Source organism: Corvus cornix, chromosome 2 (genome assembly GCF_000738735.6).
Source record: "Corvus cornix cornix isolate S_Up_H32 chromosome 2, ASM73873v5, whole genome shotgun sequence".
Classification (NCBI taxonomy): Eukaryota; Metazoa; Chordata; class Aves; order Passeriformes; family Corvidae; genus Corvus; species Corvus cornix.
Genome location: NC_046333.1, coordinates 118471200 through 118496156, shown reverse-complemented (window position 1 = coordinate 118496156; position 24957 = coordinate 118471200). Strand labels below are relative to the sequence as shown.

At 37.9% G+C, this 24957-nt stretch overlaps 1 protein-coding gene across 2 annotated transcripts in view; it reads left to right on the top strand.

Annotated features, from left to right (window-relative positions):
* The first annotated feature begins 2333 nt into the window (after positions 1–2333).
* Positions 2334–24957, top strand: part of LOC104692847 (cytochrome P450 7B1) — a 40560-nt gene continuing 17936 nt past the window's right edge. Inside the window, exons 1-3 of one of the 2 annotated variants that reach the window (XM_019289246.3) lie at positions 2334–2339; positions 5505–5510; positions 20713–20851. The gene's annotated coding sequence lies outside the window, so the exon portion shown is untranslated. Of the gene's footprint in view, positions 2340–5504; positions 5511–15638; positions 15694–20712; positions 20852–24957 lie in introns of those variants that run through there. The other variant, XM_010405143.4, reaches the window with a different exon arrangement.

The following is a 24957-nucleotide window of genomic DNA, read 5'->3' as shown; positions in this document are numbered from 1 at the left end:
AAGAGCCTTTCCAAGGCAAACTGGAATATTTTATGTAAATAAAAAAGCAGAATGATTTTGGTGCAAGAAAGCATATTACAGAAGGTATAGGTATTTTGCCACATTTCTTGCACAATGTTTATGCCACCTGTGATTAAAAATGAGATAATACCAGCAATTTGAGAAAGTCTTATACGATTAATATCCATTTCCTAGTTGCTTGCTGCAGTGAAAGATAATTAATTGTAAAGACATTTTTAGATGCAGTGCAATAATCTTCTCTAACCAAAAGCAAATGTTTAAAAAGTAAGAAAGTTGATAATGCAATTAATTATGTGGATACAATAATCTAACCTCCTTGGTAGAAATTTGGTGCCTAGGGACAGTATTATCCGCACATTAAATTGAAATGAACAATAACATTCTCTTTATCATTGCAATCTAGGACATGGCAGATATAACATAACTGCAGCCCTACAGAGTTGCCTAGGTTGAGATTTCAAAACAGTTTTTGAAAATGCAGATCTGTTCACAGATCTTTCTCTAGATATCCTAAAAGGTTGTTTCAGATAGAGATTTTAAGACTTACCCTAAATGTATTCAAAGGCTTTGCATATAAAATGCTTCCAAATGCTTCCAAATTTCACAGGTGGATTTGTATCTAGATGATGGGTTAATGATGTTGTGTCCACCAGTTTTTGAGCTTTAACCTGTGTTTTAAATACATTAGCTCCACAGGTAAGCATTCACTGAATGTGGATTTTTGTTAATTGTAAGCATTATATTTCAAACTTAGCCATATTATTTCCAAAACAAATATTAATGAAGGAAACAATAAACATAAACACTTATTTTTAAAATGCTAATGTACAAGAAAATAAATAAAAGATATTGTTGATAGTTTATATGAAAAATAATACAGAGTTACTGCAAGCTGTTGTGCTGAATGTTTTTTTGAAGAACTGTAAACTCTCAACCAATTGGGTATATGGTTATAATTTACCTACAATATTTTCTTAATATTACAGATGGCAGTAGAAGCTCAAGATTAAATTACTTATCTGGTATTCAATTAGACTTCAACAGGTTGCTTATAATATAACAAGAAAATGAGCATTTAAAGTCATATGAGTTGCCACAATAAAATGATAATGTACAAGTAGGTAAAATATAGCACTGATAGTAAGGAAAATGTCAGGAGTTGAATTAGCTCTATATAGGTGTGTGTAATAATGTGTTACTTGTAATATGAATGTATGCTTTGTTGTTTCTTCATTATAAAGGAGAGAGGTCAGCATGATCTTTATTAGTAAAAATAAAGAAACTTAATGTATTTGTGCAAGTAGTGGAAAAAAACTTGAAATCATGAAATATAGAGGGATAAAAGGAACTTTTTGTGTTTGATGTGTTGGTTGTTTTATTTGTATTTATATATACATAGACATGTATTTCTCTAATCTTTAGAAGTCCCTACAGCAAACCATGAAGTGTCTGATGTGTGACTCTCATTTCTATGGAGAATCAATATGCTGTTAAGAGGAGCAGCACAATGTGCCAGGTGGTGCCCTGTTGTTGGGATGCAGAGCAGCAGAGGCTCAGAAGCTGAAGACAATATAAAGGAGTGGAGATTTATGAAATAGTTGCTCTGTAAGAACTTTGCTGTACAAGTTTGAACTTGATACCTGATTTCTGCTGCCTTCCAGCTGACTTTACCTTGAGGCATGCACAGTATCTCCTGGGCTCTGCCTCTACCTAGGAGAAATATGAATTTTCAGGAGTTCCTGTGGGGTTCAGCACATATTGCTCAAGGGCATCTGTGATTCTTCTTGTTATAAATGGGGTCCAAACTAAAAAAGGGGTAATTTTTTACCCAAATTTAACTTATTTGGAAATTAGGGGCTTAGGTAAATGACATCTAGCTTGTTCTTAGTTTGTATTTCTGGTCTGTATGTGGCCTGGCCCTGGGCTTGAGTCAAGATGACTTGAGCTAACAGAGCTGTAGCAAGACTTGGCGGTGTGAGCAGAGTTCGTGTTTCAGACAATGCTGTCCATCAGTTCCATCAGGAGGTCTTCACCTGCAGCAGGCAGTTCAGAGGTGGCTACATTTCATTTCATTTTATTTTCTGTATAAACACACTTAGAGCAAGAACTCTTGAGGCTACGCAAGCATCAAATCGCATGAAAATAAAACTAAAACAACTCCCCCCCAGAACAAAACAAGACCCCACAAACAAAGAAACAAACCCCCCATCCAAATAACAAAAATCCATCTTTGGACTTGCAGATCCATAATCTGTAAACAGCTACACACTTAATTCTGCAGAGTGGTTTGAATTAATCATTTGCTTGTGATCTGCAGGGTTTGGAGCCCTGTATTGCATAGGTCTTAAATTTGTTGCTGGCTTGGTAAGACCACGGTATTCTAATGTACGTGTCCTGAATTATATAATACTACTGAGCACCCTTTCTAATTTTCTTAATGCTGTGAGTCATTCAGCTTCTGGGCATTAGTTAAGTTGTTACATAGATGATTTCCCTCATAATTATAGAGAATTTTGCTGCCTTGTTTTTCTCTTTTTCTTTGGCAAACAGGATTGTTTCAGTAGTGGTAATAGAGTTGCCTGTTGCTATTGTGAGTTTAGCCAGCTGTGAAGCTGCACTTATGTTTGTTATTACCCTGCACTTCATTATGAAATGCAGCCTATTAATTATTTCACTAAAATGTAGCTGCTGGACCTGAGGGACATTCCCCATTCTCCTGTTGCTTTACATTTCCATTCATTTTAATGGCAGTTCACGCAGTTTCTTTACATTTATATGTAATTTCCCTTGGCTGTCACTGCCTGCTCCTTCTAGATACTTCAGTCAATATTTTCCACTGTTGCTGAAATTCATGTTTCTGCTGTGGAGCTGTCATTGTAACTCCCAGTCCCTTATTTCCTCCTCGATGCTATAGTTGAACATTGAGGCATACAGGGGTGGAGGTCAGGGGTACAGCACTTCTGATTCACTGTAGAGCAGCTTTCCAGAATAATACCCGTTTTTAAACACTAAAACGTTTGACCTGTAACCCTTCTTGGTTGCTGCATTTGACTTAATAGCTCCATTTTTTTCCCCCTTTGGCTCTGTTTGGTATTGCAGTGGACTTGTTGGGAAGTTAATAGCTATCACGACAATTTTTATTTTCTAAATGAAACAATGCCCCCTGGTGCTCTAGGATTCGAGAGGTCTGATTTTATAGTCAAAATAAAAATAAAACCAAATAAAATCTTTTCAGACAGATACTTACTGTTCCTAAATCTGCCAGCTACCACTCAAATGCTGTCACTGTCACTCACAGGGGATGGGGAAGAACACTTGTCAGCACTGAGCAACAAAGAGAAGTCACAAGGAGAGTAACAGGGAGTAAAAGCAAATTGCAAAAGAGACAAGTCCATTAGGCAGGGTAAAAGCAAATTACAGAAGAGAAAAATAAAATGAAAGAGTTAAGACAAGAAATAGTCTAATGAAAGAGCAGTTGGAGAAAAGTAAAATTAAAACTGTCTGCTTAATGAAATGTTAAATCTAGATAGTGATAGAGAAGAAGCAATAATATTAAAAAATGGAAGTACTTTTTTATAAAAAGATTTCATTTAATAAAGGTATTACAGAAGAAAAGGACAAAGAGGGTAAGTGTGAAAAATAGGCAATGAAGAGCATTAAATTAAAATGTCAAATATAAAAAGAAAGAGAATATGGAAGTATATGTAAGTGCATGAATGCTACAGGAATTAGTAGAATAAATGTAGTTTGATATTTTCTGTGCCTAACAAAACAGATTATTGATGCAGAAATTTAATCCAAAATACCATCAGAGTTTAAATGTAAGCAAAGCTGATAAGCAATGAAATGAAACAGTTGATCTCTCTTCTGTTGGGCTTGTCACTAGCATTTGATTCTGTAAAAATTAAGATGCTAAATTACAAAATTATTCTTGATGTGCATGGCACGCATGGGAACCACAAGAATGTTGCTTGTCCTGGTTGCAGACAGCAAACTCCAGCACAGCATGCCTTCCCGCAGCCTTGCAGCTGACGGGCGCCTCAGCTTTGGAAGACCAATCAATAGAGCAGAGACTGCCATAAATCACCGTCTCAGATGGAGTGCAGGGCTATGAACACTACCAGTGCTATCTATAAAGCCAAAACAGACACAAAAAACCCCCCCCAACAAATAAAGGCAGAAGAAAGGCACAGGAAACCACCCCTTGCTGCAGCTGCAAGATGTGTAAACAAGCTGCACTCTCAGGTTTTTTTCAGTCACAGGCAGGGATAAAATAACACAGCTCAGAAGCAGGGATGACTGAAATGGCTTTAAGGTAGCTTTATGTTCCCACAGTCCTGGAGCAGCAATGAGTCAGTCAAGTCCCTCTCTGTAAGTTAGAATAGCCTGAAGGCTGCTCTAAATCATTCTGGCTGCCAGTGACCCTGCAACAGCAGAGAGGGGTTGCTGGGGCATAGCAAAGTCTTGGCTGCACTTCCCTTCCTTTGGCCATGTCCTCTAGCCCATCCAGAGGAGCTGTTGGGAGGGGGGTGAGGGGGTGTCAGGGGAGAAGAAGAGAAGGAAAAGCATGGAAATGGCTGTGATGCCTGTTCTGCTGGAAGACCCCTGCTTCTGCTGTGGCTGGCAGAGGTCCAGTGGCTGGCTGTGGTCGGAACTGATCCCAGCACAGGCAAGAAGAATTCTGTGATTGGGCCATGGCCAGGTGCAGTGGTAGGGTTTGGTTTTGTTAATCTGATTTTCAAAGGCATTTTTTGAGAGTTCTTCAGATTATACAGAGTCCCTTTTCCATGGGAATCTCATCTGTTAGTGACTGGTTTGTAGGTCCTACACACATGCAAGTGTTCATATTCTGTGACCACCACGGTCAGTTTTGTATCAGTGTTAATGAGATATTGTCTCTACCCAGTACTATCTGGCCTAGCAGTAGCAGTATTTAAGTTAATACTGCTATGTGGATTTATGCCATTAAGTGTAGCTCATGATTTTAATTTTGTTTTTATTTACCTGCTCTTATAAACTAAAAATATTCCCCAATTTGTGAGAAAAACATGAGGCTGTGATTTAATTTGCTTACTTCATTTTTTTTTTAACAGGAATATTCTAAATAATATTAAGAACAAATAACAGCAATCAATAATCCCAACTCCAGATACTTGCATTTTATATTGTGATTGTTTGATGCTGTTGTCAGTTACCTCTGAATGATCCTACATGTGATGGAAGCTACAGTTAAGAGTGTAATTTGTTTCCAAACTCTTCTGTAAATATATCAATCTCACTACTTCAGTGTGAGCAAAATGCTTGTGGCTTAAAAGAAGACCATGACCGTCTTAAAAGAAGACCTTCCCAAGCCAAAGGGCATACATTCTGAAACCTTCCCTTTCTCTCACTAAACAGTGAACAGCCCAACCTTACTAGTGGGTAGTCAGAATTGAAATTTACCAAACTGGTTAGTCACAGCAGGTTACTGAGTGGACTGTTAGAGGAGATCCTGCAGCAGAGGAAAAATTATTATCCCTTTAAAAAGTTCCTTAAAAGCATTCCCAAAATTTTGTTTTCAGTCAACTGGGTATTTCATGATGTGCAACAGAAGTAGAGTGATGTTTTGAAGTACTGAGCAAAACCATTGGTCTTATAAGTAGTAGACATCTCCATAAGTTACGCAGAGACATATTCTTAACCTGCACATATACTGTGGAAAGGTTTTAGCTTGTACTTGAAGATCTATTTTAGCAAAAGTGTGAGGTGCTACCTTCCCTGCTGACTAAACCTCCATGAAAGTCGAAGTGGAAGGTCATGGATATTCCGTTCACTGCCTGTAACCTGAGACAAAAGGATATGATCCCTTGATGAGCAAATGGTAGAAGAACGGTAGTTTGTACCCACAGGTGTGGTGTGCATGTGAGGGAGCACAGAAGCTATAATGAAATGTAATGGCCTTGATACGATAGCTTATAATGTCTTGGCTTTTTCTGATAGTTTAGAACAGAAATTTTTTAAGGAAAAACAGGAAATATGCATGTGTTGGTTGGATGTATGTCAACACTGGTTGACACAGTCAGCAGCTGAAGACTAAATCTTCAGGGTGTAAATTCTTTTAGCTCAGTTGATGCCAGGAGAGTTGTGTCAGACTGCAGTACTTTAAGCTCTGTCCTGAGGACACCCAGTACCGTCAGCAGGAACTGCATACATGGAATCAGTAGAGTTCCTTGGAAAGGATTCAGTGCTTTCCTGCCAGGAGCTCAGCACCAGTAGTGGTCTTGAAGATCTGGTGCTGCCAGAAGAGACACATAACCTCTGTCTGCTGCCTTTGATCACAACTGAGGGGAAAACTGTTCTGTGTTATCTTCAAGTCTGAAAACTGCTAACATCCCAAAATATTGAAGGTCATCTGACTCTGTGGGATTTCCCTGTTGCTCTCTTCTCCCTGGCCTTTTTAGGTAGGACAGATTGCAACAATTCATGGTGGTGTGTGGGAGATGGTTTCAGAGTTACCTGTGACAATACAAACATAAAGACCTTCCTACAATGGTGAGCATTTCATCCCATCCACAGTATTTTCTTAAAAGAGCCTACTGGGTAGGTACCTCTGATTTAGCAGCAGGATGGAGCTGAAATCATGTCCTGACATGCAAGCATTTTGGATTATTTAATAACTTAATTTTTCCTTGAGCATTGATAGCTTAGTCTGTCATTTATTTGTTTGATATTTTATGATCTGATGATTTCTTCTCACATATTTTAGTCAGGCATATTATGTATCACTTTTGCTTTATATTTTCTATTACTGGGAATTAATTTTTCACAGAGTATCTCCATTTAATTATATAATACAATCACATGTGCATTTGCATGAATAGGAAGAATCTGTTCTAATTTAGCCATTATATATTATGCTATCTTGGGTTTTCCAGTAAAAATTCCCAAGTTTTTTGTTTTAGCATAACAATAGTCATATTCATTGCTTCTTACATTTTAACAAAAGCACTCAGATGCCAGTTCATAGATTGACATAATCAGCTTTGTCTCTTAATTAGAAAAGAGAATAAAGCTGTTTAAGGGTGTCAATAAAACGACAGATGCATCATTAACAGAAGGCTACATTGGATCAGAATGGTGCAAATAGTTGGAATTGAAATGTTAAAAATTTTTACTGGTAACCTTTTGTTTCTAATTTTCATTTTCTTGGGATTTTTTCATAATTGAAAAATAGCAAAGGTACATAATATATATATATGGAATGCTTGTTGGTGATGGACAACTCAAGTTTATAATTAGAGTAGAGCTATAGCTAGGAAAACTTACTACTCAGGATTTCTGCCTACCCTCAAAACAAAATTCAGCATGGCCAATGCACCCTTTGGCCATGCCTTTGATGCGCTCCTCATCACCCCTAAGATGTCACCAGTTGTGTATGAGCAATGGGATAGCATGTAGATTACAAAATTCAGGACTAACCCTATGCCTGACTTCTTGGTGCAGCACAGGGTATGAAATCTTTCCACTGAATACACAGTTTAATATTGACTTCAGTGACTCCATATTTCTCCAGCAGTTTATGATGCTGTTGATACCCTCATATCCTTTGGAATAAAGGACGTTTTTGTACTGTACTCGTAAGACACAATAGCTTTCAGTCTGAACAAACAAAAATTACAGAATCTGACAAAATTGGAAATATTTAAACACTGGGGCAATGGGAATGCATGTTTTGGGATTGAAGTATACAGATGGAGATAAGATTGCATGCTGCATCTATGATCTGTCAGAGGTGGCTCATCCCAGCAGGGTCTGATATCCAGGGCATCCACAAGACCCAGCATTTCATATCAGCTTTACTGACAACCTGCGCTAGAGGATTTTCAGGTTTCCTACCAATCCAACTGTCTTCTGGCAAGCAATACTGAGGTCCTTCCTAGGAAGAAATCGGCGCAGTTTTGTCTATTTGGCACCAGTCATATGATACAATTCAGGGTGCAAATGGTCTGGCTGCTAGGTCACATAGCAAGACACATGAGAGTCCATCTCTGAATGTACTCTAAAACACCCACACCTACAGCCTTCTGTGCTAGATGAGTGCTGTGCAGCCAGTCTTGAAACCCTTTCAGCATGGGGAATGATGAATGGGTGAGTCACCAGCCTATAGTCCTGAGTTCACATGCATGGATTAATGTCGAAGAGGTGTTCTAAGTCTTCGTCTGCTTCCCATCTGAATCCACATTCTTTTCATTAGAACCTCTAAAGCTCATTATCTCTTCAACAGAAATGTTTTCAACTTTCAGGATTTCATGAAGTTTCGACACTTCTGTGAGTTTTATGTCTCTTGTATAGACAGCTGCCTCATCTGCTGTTTGGGAATCAGCATTTAATTATGTGGGGCTCCAAAACAGTTGTAATGGTACCCAGTTGAAGTAGCTGGTTGCAAAATATTGAACACTTCATTAATAAAATTTCTAATTTTCAAATTAGAATGGGATGGGGGTGAGCAGGTTGAGGAGCATCAGGTAGTTTGATAGACAAACAAACAGACATACAGACTACTGAAATCTTATCCTGTCTTCCCTGAGACAGGCCCAACAGACAACAGCCCATGTGATATGGAGGATTCCCTGTCCTCTCTGAACACAGGGACTGAACTAAACACAGTGACTTACAGGATAGGGAGCAATGGGAATAAGTTCCTGCCCGGTGCAGCAGGAACATCACCTGTGTGACCACCTCACCTCCTCAGGTGTCTGGCGTAACAGTGGTGAGGCTCTGTGAGTGTAACTGGACAATAGTGAGGACGTGGGTTCATCTAGCATGCACGGGTCACTAAGGTTAAGTCAGCCTACACCCTCTGTCAAAACCACTTCCAGACAGAAAGAAGACAGGTCATTGTCATAGGAAACTCTTCTGATGGGAACAGAAGGCCCAACATGCAGACTGGACACACTTATTCGGGAAGTCTGCTGCCTCCTGGGGCCCAGCTTAAACATGTCAAGAGAAACCTTCCTACTCTGTTATGGACTTCAGATTATCATCCACTACTGTTTTTTCAGGTGGTAGCCTGAAAGTCTCAACAAGAAGTCTGGGGGCAGTCGAGAGACCTCAGGGCTTGGGACAACTGTCTAACGCATCAGGTGCACAAGTAGTGTTCTCTGTTTGCAGGGAATGATGGGGGAAAAACAGGAAGAGCCAGCAGATCAATACCTGTTTCACCCATTTTTCATCATGGGTTGGCTGAGTTTTGGGCTCTTGTATTTAGTTTGCAGGAAAGACATGGAGGCAGTGGAGCATGTCCAGAGAAGGACAAGGAAGCTGGTGAAGGTTCTGGAGCACAAGTCCTGTGAGGAGAGGCTGAAGGACCTAAGGTGGTTCAGCCTGGAGAAAAGGAGACTCAGGAATGACCTAATTGCTCTCTACAACTCCCTGAAAGGAGGTTGTAGCCAGGTGGGGGTCAATCTATTCTCCCTAGTAACAATAGGTAGGACAAGAGGAAATGGCCTCAAGTTCCACAAGGGAGGTATAGATTGGATGTCAGGAAAATTTCTTTATCAAAAGGGCAGTCAAGCATTGGAACAGGCTGCCTAGAAAAGTGGTTGAGTCACAGTCCCTGGAAATACTTGTGTAGAAGTGACACTTGGGGGCATGGTTTAGTAGTAGACTTGTCAGTGCTAGGGCAGTAGTTGGACTTGATGATCTTAAAGGTCTTTTTCAGCCTAAATTACTCCATTATTCTGTGAAATTACTCAGTTGGACAGTATCTGGTTTTGAAAAAAGAAAATAAAAAGATAATATATTTTCATAAATAGCCAAGTCTTGGATTCTTCAAAAAGATGATCCTTTATAACCTAAATATTATTTTGTGCAGGAAACAGCTAAGGAAAAAAATGAAACAAGTATTCATTTGCAATTCTAATGTCTCTGATTACAGTCCCCAAGTTGACATTTGCTCACTTTAATTAAAAAAATTGAGAATTTCATTTTTATTTTCTACTCCATATTTCATAGCAAAGGGATTTAAAACATGTTCAGACCTACACTGTCCCAGTTACTGTTCCATCTTATGATCTTCAGTTAAAAATATTTTACTTTCTTTGACAACAGAATGAAAATTTATTCTTGATTTACCTAAAACTGAAATTAGTTAGTTTGCCTAAAACTGACAAGGATTACATTTGAGAGAACTCACACAAATACAAGGCTAGAAGCTTCATTTAGGTTTAACCCTTGTGCCCTTGAACACAATAGAGTTTACATAAATATTTAAGAAGGGCAGCCACAGACCAATTAAAGGAATATATTTTCCAAGCATCAAACCATTGTTTTCCGGCAGTGCACTGATGCTCTTAAATTAATACATATTAAATCTGTTATGGGCTTAGCAGAGTTTTAGGGTCTGGAGAGGGAAAAGCAGATGAGAGCACCCCAGGGGGAGGTCGGGCAGAGATTGCCTGTGAGACACACGACACACTGCGCAGCTCACAGTGTCTGTGTGGCTGAGGATGGCTGCAGGCTGCTCTGCAAATCTGCCTGAGGAGGACAGGGCACCACCATCCCTCTTGTTAAGTCCTTCTCAGCAGCCTTGGAAAAGCTGTGGGCAAGTTGAGAAGGCTGTGACTGGCTTCATTTTGATATTTGCTAAATAAAATTGAGGAGCAGCTGTTTTGTGGGAAATATATTTAAGGGCTTTTTTTTTTTTTTTTAAATTTAAAAATAAAAATGTTTTCAGATACTTCAGAATTCCCCTTGTACTGAGAGATCTAGTTTCAGGCTACTCCTTCCCAAGATTGCTTAGTAAAAGGGTGCACTTTTCATATCCACTCACTTCAGACCCGAGAGTCCATCAGATTGCTGTTTCATGGTGTGTAGTATGAATTATAGAAAGGTGCTCCTCATACGTACATTTACGTGAAAAGTATTTATTTTCCTAGGTTCCCAGACCTAGGAAAATAAATTTGCAAGTAATTGCATTTGTTGCTCCCTAATTGTGGCAGCTTGTTAAGTTCAGTATGGACTATGAGAAAGTGTGATTTGAAAAAGACCCATATGCTTTTGAATGCAGGGGTAGAGCCAGAGCAGACCTCAGGGTGAGAGAAGGAGGGAAAGGTACAAGTGAAATAAATAACAGAGATGAGAAGTTTTGGAAGACGAGTAAAAAAGCACATCTAGGAAGGGGGAAAAAAGGAGAGACTTGTTGCAGCTAGTGAAAAGCCAAAGATAAAGAGTGCAGATTGCAGCATGCTTTCTGCTGAAATAGATCACCTGCAGTTTCTGCTGCGAGAACTAAAATAGTTCAGATGGAGAAACAGAGATGTTAATCTAGGCTGGTGGCAGAAGGAGATGAGGCAGAAGAGAATGAATGTTTGTGGGGAATCCCGTTACAAGACTGTTTCTCTTAACATGTGCAATACACTTGTAGCACTGGAAGGAAAAGAGGGAAAAGAAGTATCTGGAAAGCAAATATGAATAACTGAATAATCTTTGAAAGAGAAGAACACCTGCTAATACTGTGTTCATCTTACAGACTTTAAAGCTTTTGAAACGTTGACCTAAGTACCATATTCAAATTCTGCTTTCCTGTGATATATGCCTTACTGACAGGATTAGTTACCTTCTCTCATTATATCAACTTCAAGTTTTCTTTGCAAATAAGTGAACTAAATAAGGTACCTGGGGCATTTTTGTGTTTATCCAACTGTTGAGACTATACTTTGGAATTTTTCAATACATTTTTGAGCAAAATATGTCCTGACTGTTAATTCTGTAATACAGTTCGTGAAATGTGTGACATCTGAAGCTCATGGGGGAGAGGAGGGAAATTGCTTGCAGATCACCATGTGCTTCTGTGTGTCCACTTGGAGAATGTATGGCCATAACGGTGGGAGTCAAGAAATTGTTAATTAAAAGTCTTCTCATCTGTATTGCATCTTTTTTTTTAAAGATAAAATGCAAAATCTCTTCTTCTTCTAAAGCTATGCACATGGAGATTTTTAGGCAGAGTAAGTGGCCCCGTTTTTCTAGTTAATTACCTCAATAAATCAGGAGTGGGTTGCTGGTGTTTGAAAATTCTGTGCATGGTAGACAGAGTGAGGGAGGGAGCAGTTTTCTGCAGTGTTCTGTTGCTGGTCTGTAATGGTATATAATGCACTCAGGTCAGAAAGGTGGTATGGATACTCACAATGCCATCATGGCTATAACATCAGAAGCTTACTGGGGAAAAAAAATTACAGTTAAAAACCCCCAAAATATTACAATAAAACTTTGTGTTTGTGTTATATGTTATATGTTAGAGCATATAAAGTGTTTGTGTTACTGCTACCAAAAAAAAAAAAAAATTGCAGCACCACTCTGTTCTTCCTATGATAAATAGGATTGCATAAATGCATATGTGTGTGCATATAGAAATAAGTATACTTAAATACACATAATCTGTGTTGATAAATACATGTGTACACACACACATGCATCTGAATGAATTGTATTTGCTTCTTGAAAATGGCTAATACTCCCTGAAGGGGGAAGTGGAGAGAGGGAGGGATTTTATCAGTACTAGTTGATCTCACAGTTGAGGGTGAATTTTGCAGTGAACAATGCAGACATGCACTGTAGAAAGGCTGTTCCTGTCTCTGCCTAAGAGCAGACAACAGATGGGTGTGGGAAGACAGGAGAGCACAGTGAGGAAACTGGACAAGATTCACCAACAGCCTTACTTGTTCTCTATGCCAGTGTGGTATGGCTGTGGTTCACTGTGGTGGCTGTGGTGGCCAGGATTCAGGAAGGGGTTTGACTGAGGATGAACTGGAAGTGAAAGCAATACCCAGACTAAGAACATATTGCAGGAGATGAGAGCAGAGGCTTCCCAGATCTGAACAGGAGCTTGGTTTGAGAAGAAAGTTGACAGTGGGTGGGCAAAGGGGCTGAATGGTGGTGGCAGGTCCATGGAGGCATCCCAAGAGGGATGGGCAGCCAGGGTGGAAGTATGCAGAAGAATCAGGGCCAGGAGAAAAACATTTTAATCTGGGTGGGTCATAAAAACTGACATCAAAAAACAAATGTGAGAAGAGACAAGACAGAGTTAGGGGAAATCTAGGGGAGTCATCATCTTGGCTACCTAAGTGAGCAATTTTAATCTATCTGTATCATTAATAAAGACCAATTCTTCCAAAAGGCTCCTTTTCTCTTGGTGATTATAGAGAACTTAAAAGATGTCTGGTTAACCAAGATTCCAAACTTCTGGATGGCTCAGTTATATTAAATGAAGGGTCTATTTTCATTACCTTTTTTGTTCTAATGGTCATCCTGCATTATTTAGCTTTTGTGCAGTTCTATAGAAAACAACACTTGATTTTTTTTAATAATTTTTTTTTTACTTCTGAAATTATATACTGCATTCTCAAAGAAAACACTGTTGCTGCATACAGAAGCAGCAATATCTTTTCATCTAGCATTCTCCTCTCTTTCCTAGTTACCAGGGTTTTTAAAATGTGATAATGTCCCACCACTGTTTCTGAGATTTCCTGAATTTATTTGTTTGCTCTTTATTACGTAAGGAATGATTTCTGCCTGTTTGAATATATTTCTGTGGGGAGTGCTGACATTCTTATCCACACTTCACTTGTCACTTCCAGGCCAGACGGTTAATATGATTTCCTACTATGAGCTACTTACTGTGTACAGTTTTAACATGTGTTGCAGCAAAGCAGTATACTGAAGTGCAGAAATGACTTATGAAAGAGGGGGATATCAGATAAAAGTCATCGGGTTCTCTTTGGTAAATTCATAAGTACGTGCAGCATAAATACGTTCCTAATAGGAGTAAAAGGAAATACAGGTGGATTTCAAATTCTCATCCCATCCTTCTCACATGAATACGAGGGAAAAAAGTGTTTATGTTTGTGGATAATACCTAAAGAGGAGTGTCTGCAAGCCTGCAAAGGAGGGATTAGCATTCCAAATGGTGAACTGGAAAACACAGAGGACTAATCAACAGCATCTGGATGGGAGCACAGTCTTTTCTCTGGGAAAAGGCTGAGAGCTGTAATGGTTCCCAAGTTGGATTTTTATTAACATGGTGGTGATTTTGCGCAGAAAGCTGAGGTAATGCTGGGAGGCAAAGGGTGTCACCCTTGAGATGGAATAGGTGATTGCACTGCTGTGCTCAGTGCAGGACACTGCCATAGAGAAAGGTGTGGGTTAATGTTAGAAAATCAAGACAGAAGTGACACAAGTATGCAGAGGTCTAGAAAACAGTTATCAGGAAATACTGAAAGAAATTGAGGTTGTTTAACCTAAAGAAGACTAAATGAGAACGTAATAAGTACCTTTAAATACATTAAGTGTTCCTGCAGAAGTGAAGGGGATCATTTATTCTCTTATCCTTTGCAGGCAGAATGAGAAGTAGTGGGCTTGAGGTACAACATGAAGATAAAGGTTAGATGTGAGGAGAAAGAGATTGCTTGGGGAGACTGTAGAGACTGTTACTGAGTATCTTCAAGAAGGGCATAGAATAATATAAGATACCAGTGCACAGCACCCTACCTGGGGTACAAGGTATGAAATAAGTAACCTCTTGTCATCTCTTCTAAGCCTATTTTTCTTTGATTAAAGCTGAATTAAGAAAGGAAAAGTCCTTGGCTGGACAAATAACCTCAAATGTAAAATGTAATAGAGTAACCTTGGGCTTGGTCAGGGAAAGTGTTGAGTAGTTGTGGCTGCTCTCACTGCCCTCACCCAGAGAAGAAGCAAAGTGGGATTGCAAAATGAAGGCTGTGAGCACTAAATCTGTATTAATTTTTAATGCTGATGAATTATTGTCACATTGGCCAGGTCTTGTCTTCACCATGACTCCTATCCTGGCTGTTATGAAAATTTACATTACATTTGGTAATGTAAAATTTCTCAGAATTTTCAGCCTCTAATAAAGCCTGAGCCACAAGCTCTTTTTTGGTGGGTTTCCATTTTAAAACTGTTCAGATTACTTTCCCGTGATGGCATTTACTTTCCTTTTGGCTTTTTAGGCAATGTCCCAACTGGTAACTACAAGTAGAGGTAGAATTTACAGTTATGTCCTTCAACACAGTTTGAAGTGTGAAGAATTGTTATGTACAATGTCAACGTACGATTCTCGAGATAATTTAGCCTAAACTGCAAAGGAATAAGATTTCTTAGAGAGTAATATTTCAGAGTTACTGAATGAGTTATTGAGTTTTGGTATTTTTTTGATATTTGGGGTTTACCTTAATGAAATTACTAGAAGAGAGAGAAAAGAAGATTCTCCTGTGGTGAATGATTACAGCACAAGTTGAAGATCTTAGCAACAAAACCTTGTATGGTTTTAAAGGAGAAAAAATGTATTTTTATTAAAATCACTGAAGTTTTTGACATGAAAAACTTTCAACAAAAGGATTGCATTTTTCTGTGGAAAAAAAAATCACTGTAAAAGTTCTCTGTTTGGTTGAATTGCTTTTGTCAGCATTTCTCCCAGTTTGTCTCACATTACCACTAGAGTCTGTTTTGCTGTACTGCTCTTTTTGGGAGCACAGATAAACTCTTCTTTCCCTGTTGTACTCAGAAGTGTATTCACTACTTTTTCCTGAGTCTTTTCTCCTTTTCTTTTACCAGTGATCTTTATCCTGATGAAAAAGAGATGGTTATCAGTACTGCAGCATGAAACCACTTTACCTAGGCGTAAGTATAGACAGTGGCAGTGTGAGGTTTTTTTTATGCAGGACTCTCACATTTTCATTGACTCAATCCATGTCTCTCTCAAGATGATGCATCCATTTACTCCCCACAAGCCTGAAAACAGTGATCAGGTTGGAGCAATGTCTTTACCTCCACAGGAAGTATTTAAGCTGAGAATTCAAGGGTAGAAGACTGTATATTGCTAAACCTCTCATCGGGCTTGTTCTGCAGGGAATGCTTTTTCATACTGCATGTATTTGACCTGGAAAATTTAGAGTTCCAGGAGATCACTGAGTCAGATAATTAAGGTGAGGATTTAAGACACACATAATTTTATAAATGTCAAATATTGCACTGTGGCCAAATATTTGAAAGAAAATTTTATTTTCTCTCCTCTTAGGTGTAAAGCACCTAGGTCTGGGGGAAAACTGCTAAATTAAAAAAAAAAAACAGGGAGATAGACTCACTGGCTTTCTCCTGTCCTAAGTTTCCTGTGTTCTCTCTCTCATAATACAAGAAGACATTCCAGACACCACATTTCTGGGGATTACCTTTCTTGGGGTTGAAGCCTTTGGCCTCATTCTTTTCCTCACAGTTAGAGTGTTCCTAAGCCCCTGGAAAGACACTGTCTTGTTGCTTAAATATTGTGATCGAGCCTGTGAATAATCTCTAACTGCTCTGACATGTTCATAATAGCTTTTGTTCTACTCCGTACCTATCCATTTCCATTCCTTAAAGTCCCCTGACGTGGTGTGTTCCAGCTTGGACATGGTATGTGATGGTTTGTCCAGAGATACTATGGAAAAATCAGAGCACTACCTTGAGCTTTTGTGGATGGTAACGATGGTTTGGAAAGTGAAAATGACCCCTCTGTGGCAAATGATATTGTTAGACCTTTTTCTCCTCGGCTTGTGGGGTTTTTTCTGCCTTTGGTGAAAGTTGTTGTGAAAAGCGGTCAGCCGAACCGGCGCTACCCTGCAGAGTGACGTGTTCGTGTCGGGCTTCTTCAGCTGTGCTGTGTGCAGTGAAGGCTGCGTTAACACCAGATGCCAATCATACACCACCAGTGGATTTGCAAGATTATAGGACAGGAAAAAAGATGAAGGTTAAGCATGGGGCACAATAGAGATTACTTATGGTAATGAATTGTATAATTTTTCTAGACAGATCTGGATTAATGTTTATCCCAGGCAAGAGATTACTGTATGTCTGATTCTAGTTGTAAACAGACATTATTAAACAGAAGGTTTATGTTCATGAAATGCGACTATGGGTGTTAAAGCACTTATGATTTATTATGTGCAAAAAGAAAAATTAACCTGTTCATCTGCTATAGTACAAGATGCGCTATGGGTTTTTGCATAATTTGAAAGGCATCTGCTCCTTTGGAATACAAATAACCAGTGAGATGAGAAAGATTCTCCTCTCATTTACACAGGTCCAATGCCTCACAGTACAGTGATGTTGAAATGGTGTAACCAAGAAAAGAATAGTCTTGTGTGCTTTTATAAAGCAATAATATTTCCTTGAGAGATCATGTTGCCAAAGTCTGTTTGCTTGTGAATCTTTAGAGTATTTTCTTTATAACTAAAAAAAAAAAGTAATTTTCAGAGACCTTTACAAATGACTGCATTGGGGTTTCTGAAATAATTCCCTTTCACTATGTGAAAACACAGTGTTTAGAGACATTGAATTTAATACTTTTTTAAATTGAATATTTTTCAAAATACGTTGAAGCCCATTTTTCTCCTGCTTTATTGTATCACTGCTGCTTAGCATAAGTGAAACATAGATACAGCTTCCATATCTTTAGTATTGCCTTACCTCAGCAGCTAAATAATCACACCTGACTCAGTGCCTTCTGTGTTTTAGGTGAGCTGAAAAATATTCCCTTAAGGAAACTGTAAACAAACTCTCAAACTTTGCTTTTTTTTGGTGAAGTAGATGTTGCAACTCTATTACTTGCTAACAAGGAATTATCTTTTCTCTGTAAGAGCAAAGAAAAATTACAGTTATCAAAATCTGTTCATTCTATTTATGGGCTGTATTTGTAGCCAGCTGATTTTTGCATAATGCCATTTGAAGTTATCCATTTAACAATGATGGATGATACAACTGTGTTGCTCTCCCTCCACTTTGTAACTGATCCGTCTACTTATAGATTGCATTGGACATGTTGCTGATGCTTTATTTGTAAAATTCACTCACATATGTGAGAAATTTGTTTGTTAAGTCTTACTGGCTTCACAGAGGCTTCTCAGACAAGTAAAGATATTCCTTTGTATAAGCAAAACCAGCCCAGAATGTAGAGTGAAAAGACCTGGGAATGTCATGAGGTTTGTTAAGTGAATTAGAATTTAAGCAGCTAGACTAGACCTGAATAAAATATAAGTCATTCTGAATGTTTCACTTAGAAAAGTTGCAGTCTTAAATTTCCATCAAAACACTTTATAGTGCTCTTTTACGTTTCTTAGCTATATTTTGCATTTGGTACAACAATATATATTCGTCATGAGAAAAATATAACTTCAATGCTTGTAATATCTTGCCTAATTATCAAATTTTACAACTTCTGTGAAGTGTGAGTCCAGAGTTAAAGTTCACGAGCAAATTAATTAAGCAGTAAAAGTTTCTGTGGGCTTTGTTAATGGTTCCGTTTAGCATCCGAAGTTGACAACGACTTGTGGAGATACCCTGGATGCAGGTAAGAGTCCCTCAGGAAATGGGGTTAGCTCTGCTTGAAAGTTTGTGCAGAGAAGCACTGGATTTGGGGAGGCGCTAAAATACAGGCACCGCTCTTTTCTTCACCGTGTGTTAGCAGACATCGATAAGTCGTGGAGATGACCTCCATCTTCCAAAGAGACAGAAAGCTAGAAATGAAGACACATTTCTGTTATCAGTCTGCTGTGGGTCGTAAGTTGAACTGGTGTTATATTTTCCTCTGAAAGCCGCGTAGCCTTGACACAGTGTTTAACAGTGTTAAGCTTATTGCTGCTGAGCTGAACGTGTCTGAAGTGAACGATGACCCTCACGTCTTTGCAATAGCAAAATGTCTCCCTGATGTGATCCCGAAGACTTGGAGCATTAAGTTAATTTACCCCTGGATTTCTGAGCTGCCTTCTTTTTACCCGGCAGAGAGCTTGTGAAGAATACAGCTTCTGACCGAATGACAGAACATGGAGGGTGAAATTAGATGCATTCAATTAGAAGATGACAAAAAGCCTATCTAAATATTTGTCAGGATGCTACTTACAGGAGGTAGTGTCCAGCCGGGGAAGTGAAAGGCAGACACTCTCGGGACTTAATAGTCTGGGGGGAAAAAAATGGGTAAATCATCCAGATTCTTTACGGGCTTGGAAGGGATAATTGAGGGTATCAGGTTGGCTGCTATGCTTCCAGGGCTAGTGACCCTTCTCATGTAATCTCAGATTAATTCTTTGCTTTTATTCACTTAATACAGAATTAAACATTACGAGTTTTCTGGACCACTTGAGTAAATAATAATGTTATTTGACCACTAGAGGATGATTAATGCAGTGGTTTCTGGGAGGTATTGAAGAAAGAGGGGTTCTACTTTCTCCTCAATATAAAAAAAACACACCACAAAACAGCCAAACAAAACCCCAAAGCCACAAAACTTAAGGAAATGAAAAAGGCACAGCAAACTGTTGTCTGTGAGACTGTCAGACAAGAAGATTTACTGGTTTACCAGAGGACAAAAGGATGTTCTTGGAAACTAAAATCTGAAATTAGTAGTCAGTTAAACAGAAAGAGATCAAAATATGCAGCTTGATTTAGCCACATCTCTTTATCTGTAAATTAAATTTATAACTGCTTTTCTAAAGTAAGTGAGCAAATCTCTGGCTTGTATTTTCCTGCTCAAAAAGTTTTAATTATGAAAGTAAAATAAAAAGTAAATACAGCAGACCATGGTAATTTTTTTTTATTTGTGTTACAGCAGTTCAAGGAAGAATGTGACTATGATAGGGTTAATCCAGCTACATAAAAATCCATGCTGTGTATGATAGTAGTAAAGCTTGTGATCCCTTGATCTTTGATTAGATCCAAGCTAGTAAATATCTTGTGTTTAATCAGAATGAGTTGTTCTGCATGTAGTATAAGTCACCTTCACAGATGGGATGTAGCAGCAGAGTTGTTCGCGAATATTTGTTTTAATCCCTTCCAGAACAAGCACGCTTTATGTTTCTTTGTTGTAAATCAGATTCAAGCAACTAAAGACCAGCATGAACGAAAGATATTTACTTGCAGTCAGGAGTAGGACAGTGTGGGAAGCTTTTTTCCTTTTAAAGAAAAATATAACTTAGTAGATTCTTAAAAGGTATTTTATGCTGTTCTGTAAAGATAACTAATGTTCACTGTGGCTGCTTTTTTAGACTGGGATGCAAACATCAGTACCTGGAATTTCTTCTTAAACTGTTCATACACTTTCCTATCTTAGACTATAAATATGAAGAGACTAAGATTTATTATAGTTAATGTTCAGCCTGTATTATTATCCCATATTTTAAAGATATTTAGTTAGAATGGCTGTTCTCTTTGCTGGTAAGCTGAAATTACTAAAATGTTGTCTGTAAAGATACTTGTTTTGTGTGGTGTGTCAGCGTCCTATTTACCTAAATCTGTCATAATTGCCTTCCAATACATCTTCCTCTGACATGCCAAATATTGAAAATGAGATAACTCTTTGCTGGGAGATTTTCTACCGAATGTCATTTTTCTGTGTTCATAACTTGATGGTAATAACTGGACGACCTGTAGTTAAATGCGTCTCAATTTCTCTCACTTATTTTTCCTAATCACCACACGGAGCCCTCAGTGCTCAGAGGTGTGATTAGATTTAACCTGCCATCATATCTGAAAAACTTTCTGTACAACATATTATACATTGCAGGAATTATATATGTAAATGGTGGGTCTAAGTGTAATATATAAATAGATATAAAGATGAGTTGCTCTCATGCCAAAGTTAACTCCTGTTTATTTTTTTTTTCTGTTTTTAACAGAAAGACTGGAGAGCCCCCACTAATAAATGGCTGGATTCCTTACCTTGGGAAAGCTTTGATTTTTAGAAAAGATGCTTACAAATTCTTACTGGATCAGCAAAAGAAATTTGGAGATATTTTCACTGTACATATTGCTGGTGAGAAATATTTTAGTATATATCTTGATTTTTTCCCTCAGTGAGGTTAAATACTAATCCAAATGTGTATTTTAGAATCTTCCTTACCCAAAACATTTTTCTCTAGCATAGACCCATAAAAATCCCTCAGATTTACATGTACTGTAATCATAATAATTATCCATAAAATATCACTATCAACGTGTGGATTTATTTACATCTGTAAGTATATATGTATTTTGACAGATTTTGTAGGTATGTACTGTATGAACATAAGTTTTGCCAGCACATTTAATTGCATATTGTTGGGTTTTTTCCTAAAGAAGGGAGAACTAACATCATCTTGACACTGCACAGAAAAATATCAGATTAAATTTAGAAAACACTTAAGAAAAAAAGTGCAGAATTTGTTCTCACACATTTTACAACTGGTTGACAGGAACACAAGGGAATGAATGACACATTGACTCAGTGATACAATCGGGACTGGAACACAGAAACTTCCCGTTGCCAGCCTCTTACTCTGATCATGCTTGCTGAAAATAACAATATAATAAAGTATGATATAACCTTGCTGCTTCCTGTATTTATAACTGTATTACTAAGCTAGATTGGATACAAACATTTGAGTGATTTCACATAGACACTTAGCTATGGAAGACAAACAGAATAAAACTGGAATCCTGAATGAAAGTGAAATATATAAATTTACATCTATCTATCTACCTATCCATAGAGATCTACTTTTTACTAAAGTCAATATAAAATCCAGTATTTTCTTGTGTTCAGAAAGGCAAGCTCTTATTAATATAGGTGTATGTAATCATCTTCTGCAGCTTTAGATGCTGATATCCTTGTTCAAATGATCAACTTTAGTCTAATTTTTAGTTATTCCTGCAGCTTTAGGGAGTTTGAAACAAAAATGTTACGTGTAAAGTACAAATTTTGCTTTGTAATTCTGGGGCAGTAGAATTAGCTTTATATTTCCATATAAGCAATATTTTGCAATGCAAATTATTTTTTCTTCAAATGTCAATTAATTTAATTGCAAGTTGAGTGTTTAATTAATAAAATTTTTCTTCCTTTTAAAAAATCTGTCCTTTTGTTCCTTTGGAAGAGAATTTTTACTGTATTAAATATGTGATTTTTTAAAATTCATTTAGAAAGTTTTTTTTTTTGAAACTGGTATGATCAGATTTTTTTGCAACTTGAAAGTGAGTTTGGCACAGTATAACACCAACTTTTGTTGAAATACAGTCTTTTTTATTGTTAATGTGAATTCACACTATAATACAGTTTTGGCTTCTTACAGATTAATAACTACAATTCAGATATTATCTTAGTACATTCATAAAACCAGATACAGTCATACGTCAGAGTCTTAAAAGTGTTTAATCAAATATTTCCTTATTTTGCCTCTTTATTATTTTATGCAAGACTGTGTTTAGAAATTTGTGTTTAAGCAATCTATGAGTGTAGTTTCAGAAATTTCTATTTGCATGATAAACCAAATTCCATCTCAGATAATCCCCCTATGTTCAAGTGTTTTGAGCCAAGCTTCCCTTGATAAAGACTGAGGTAAATGGAGTTAGTTCTGGGTATCACTTCAGTCTTGTGCAGGGAAATGTTTGATTTTGTGAATCCGTCATAACAGAGACACCACTTGAAGTTCTCTTTTTCAGTAAAAAATTGCTGACCGTCAGGACTTCATTAAAGAGAAACAGTTTGTCATCCGCAAGTCAGGGAAGAAACCAAAGCTAGTTAGTACCTCCTGTCATGTCCTGATCTGAAGCCATGCAGGATTTCTGTATGTCTTACTGATTTGACAAAGATGATGTTTCTGTGCTCGGCAAACATAGCGTAGCCAGCTGTATGTGGACTATCATTACTTTACCCCCCGGTGGATGTCTAAAGGTCCTGTCAAAAAATTCTATCAATATATATTGTTCTAATTATTGGGTCTCAAACTAGCTCATTTGGAAAATGTGGAACGATGCTTGGAGTTTCTGGCATTGCCCCGTACTGGTAATGCGATTTTGCTGATTGTACTTTCCCATGTGATGAGCAAATGATTGTCATCCCTAAAAGTCGCAAGGGACATGGATGTCATCTTAATAAAGGAATTAAAAAGCACATCTTTCTATGAGAAACAATGTAAATTCCTGACCTGTCGCAGAAAATAGTTCTCTAATTGGTTTTGTGTGGTGGTGCAGCAGAATCGTTTTCCCCAAACGTCATGCCAGCGCAGCACCACTGTACATCATTGTCAGCAGTTCAGCAGAATCTCCCTAATAAGAGGACGATTACATAAATGCGATAGTCTTGGGGGAAAAAAAAGGAACAGAAAAGAAAAGAATAAGGAGGGGAAAGAGAGAGAGTCTGTGGCATTGTGATGATCATACTTCCCAAGCCTCTCTGCTTGTTAAGGGTCAGCAGCATAGGCCGACGGCTAGGTAACAACTTAAAAAGCTTGAAACAGTTTTGCCATTGTTTCTTGGGATTAAACTTTGTGTCCTTTCCCTCTCAAGTTGAAATGCGTGATAATGAACTCTGCAACATTCTCTCTGAAACTAACTCACCTTTTAATAAAATAATCTTAGTGGTTTTGACTATTCACGTTTGCCTTTTCAAAGGTCTAAGGACTGCTGCTAAGTCATTCTTTTCTTTAAAGCAAGATACACCTAAAGTAACGTATCCCATTTTTCTCTCCTAGGCAAAGGTAATTTACATTAACTCCTTACCAGGCTGAAGCCTGCTGCAAGCATTACTGAAATAACATCCATCATTAGATGCCATCTGAAATGCTTGTCTTTCATCATTAGCATTAAAAAGCTCCAGAATGCATTATTAGAGTAATTTCTTAACTATCATACAAATACTGGCTTCTCTGCTCAGATTTACCAAAGTTGACAATTTTCATATTTTCCACATCAATCTTCTATTTCTAGGAGACTGTAGAAACTAAATGGAGATAACCAAGCTATTTGCAGCATGGGTGTAATGGAGGCTGAAGGACTGGATAGTGAAGTATGAATTTTCTGTAGCCATTAAAAAAAATAAATCCGGTGTTTTGCGGAAACAATGATAAATCTCTTGATTTGTTTCTACTGTATTAAATAAAATAGCTCAGTGACTTCAAGTATTCAGAGTTGGAATGTGACATTTCTGTATGTACATGTCTACTTAGTTTTTGGTGTTGAAGGGTTTTTTTACAAACTAACAGGGAAAGGCTTAGTCTCTAGTGGTTTCTATATAAATACCTTCAATATTTAAGGCGACCTGATTTGTGGAGATTGTAGTATGCCTCCATTTTTGGCTGATTTGGCATTACCTTTTCTAGTACACTGATGGAAACTCATGAGTATCAAGATTTTGGGTTGGTTTCAGAAAAGGTTACTTTCCAAAGATAGTCTTGGTATTAGCTGCAATGGAAGGACATGGGAGTACAGGGGAAAGCTGCATTTTAAAATACCAAATAATAACTGAAAACTTTAGGAAAGGTTTTAATTTATTGGTCCACAACATCACGAGGGACAATCAGTGGGAAGCACCCTCACTGGGGACAACGACAGGATTTAAAAGGCAAAACTAAGGACCATATTGGCACTTAAAAAATTTAAAATCATAACTTGAGGTGAGAAAGTTTGTTCCACTTCGGATGTTTGCTGCTCAGGGTGTAGAGGAGGTGTTGGGGCACAGTTTTGTAATTAGCAATCTGTTCCTGTATGGAGGAGACTGGGGTAAGCAGTGTAGCCATGTAGTGCATCTGTGTGCAGGGATGACTGTAATTGTTAAAGGTTCCCATACCCACTCTCACAACTTTCTAACTGCCATTAATTAGCCCTAGGTTTTAGTTCCTTTCTAATTAAGAGATCTAAAATTAGATTCTCGATGGCATATGTAAACAAGCTGCCTTTGTTATAGAGGGGTTCCACTTTTCTGATTATCTAGGCCTTTACTAAATGCAGCAACAAGAAATATTTTGGTTTATGTGTTTATATATGCTGTTGACTTGCAGTGGTGTGGTCTGGAGCCTGAATTGATTCTACAAAATGAATTATATTTTGGTACATACTTACTTTTTGCTACCAGGAACCTGATGAGAATAATAAAAACAGGATCTGTAA